The sequence below is a fragment of the Propithecus coquereli genome, unplaced genomic scaffold (assembly GCF_000956105.1).
Source record: "Propithecus coquereli isolate 6110/MARCELLA unplaced genomic scaffold, Pcoq_1.0 Scaffold64, whole genome shotgun sequence".
Lineage (NCBI taxonomy): Eukaryota > Metazoa > Chordata > Mammalia > Primates > Indriidae > Propithecus > Propithecus coquereli.
The window spans coordinates 3897055-3899086 of NW_012152396.1; the positions used below are offsets into that span (position 1 = coordinate 3897055).

A 2032-nucleotide genomic window follows, 5' to 3' on the forward strand; every position below is an offset into this window, starting at 1 on the left:
TCTCAATCTTATCAGGCTATTTAGCTGGCCGGAAGAAATAATTTTTATTTGATTTTATAAAACTGTAATATGCACGGACATAGGACAAGATGATGGGTGGAAGTGAAATAGCTCTTGCAGCCACCAATAGAACGATGTCAAATAGTAGTTGTCACAGAGCCTTTTCCTCTTGTTTTTGTCATGACTTACAGCATCGTTAATTGGATATCCTATTAATTCCCTGGAAATCAAGGAACCTTGTTCCACTTTTTACAAAGTGATTCTTACAACTCGGACCCACTGAGGGCAGAGCAGAGATACTGTTGTACACGGTAACCCAACACACACTTCAGACACTTCCATGTGACACGAATAAACTTCAGGGAAAACACAACCCAAAGTAGCCACCAAAGGCATATTTGGCCCTTGGCCACGCTTGGCCGTGTGCGCTTCCTGGGTTCGTGTTACTTCTGCTTCTCAGAGACGGGCTGAAAGATGTTTGTAGTTCAAATCAGGCAGTCACTGAACACAAGCACAAGGGACAACACTGTGCTGTGTGTGTTGCCACCAGGAAAGCAAAACATTTGAAACAGTCTCTTTAGCAGATGAAAAACTGGGGCACATTTAGTTTTTATCCCCCTATTGATTTTGTTCATAATGTTAAATTTTAGCAATGAGATTATCGAACAATTTCATAGGTCAGGTTCAAAAAACTGAATTTAAAACTTTATGTACGTTTTTATAAAATATGTTTTACATAAATATGTTTTTATAAAATAACTATGAATAAAACATAAAGATAGCATAAGTTGATTATTTGCTGGGAATTAGGGTTTTGATTTTTATCTCATGTGTTGTAATTCTGAATACTTTACAGTATTACAGTGTAATACAGTCATGATTTTTTTTCCATAGTTGTAGGTCCCTAAAAACATAATATAAACTCTTGTACGTTTTTGGAAAGATAGAAGCAGGAAATATAAGGACTACAGAAAAGAATTAAATGAAGCCTTATCATTAAGCCATTTGCAAAGACAAACCATCATTCCATATTACTGATGTCTGCATGCAGTGGCAGAACTCTCTGAACCCACTTTATCCTGATTACTGTCCACCGAATTCTGGAATTAAAATTGCAGACTTCAGCCCCTCTTCCCTAAACAGCCATGGCTCTGGGTCTTCTTGTCTTTGATCTCATTTCCCAGTTCAAAGGACGAAGAAAGAATGGCTTTCAACCTTTGCACAGAGACCCTCCTCAGCTAGAAAAGTAGGTTATTCACATTTCCATTGCAAATGAAGGGATCAGTTTCCAGAGTCTGAAAACTGAGACTTTACAGAGAGGAGGGCTATCTTGATTGAAGTAAAAATGCAAACACTAAATTATCAGGGAGCTCTGAATTCTGTCTAACTCTCCTGACTTCAAAGCCCTGGGGAGGGGCACAGGTGCCAAAAGGGGCTGCCCTTTATAAAGAGGAAAAGTTTCTAACTTTTCTAGCAACTGTGCTAGAGTATCATTAATTACTGCTGGTGGTTGGGACTGCCATTCCTATGATCTGTCTGCTCTGGTCTTCCAAGCAGTTCTAACCTCAGACCTTAACTCCTTCTGTGCTCGAGACTGAAAAAAAAGGACCTAGGAGTTTCATGCAATCTATCAGTGATCAAATCAATAACATAATGAAAGGGGCAGCCTTGCAAAAATAACAGGAAAATGCCCAATCCTACAATTTCCCCAGCAACAGCTAAAGATCAATCCTGTAAGTTCTCTCACCAACAGGCTCCCTGCAGAAGTTCTGTTTTGCTCAACTTCTGAAAGGAGCTGAATAGACAGAAAAGAGATGTAAATCTCTCTCTTTCAAAATTGTTTCTTTGAGAATCTGCTTTTACAAGAGTTCCTGAGTAAACAGCAGGAGAAGGAGCTCCAAGCCTCAGCCACATCTTGAGGACAGAGTCCCGTCTGCTATGCTAATCCCTTCTCCAAGCAAAGGCAGGAAACCAACTCTTGGACTTTGACATCCCGCCCGTTCTGCTGCTGTTTTTTGTTATCAACTGACAG

General features: G+C 39.8%; 1 protein-coding gene across 1 annotated transcript in view; it reads right to left on the reverse strand.

Annotated features, from left to right (window-relative positions):
* RASSF6 (Ras association (RalGDS/AF-6) domain family member 6) overlaps positions 1–2032 on the reverse strand; it is a 39522-nt gene that overhangs the window by 28888 nt on the left and 8602 nt on the right. The gene's annotated exons all lie outside the window — the stretch shown is intronic.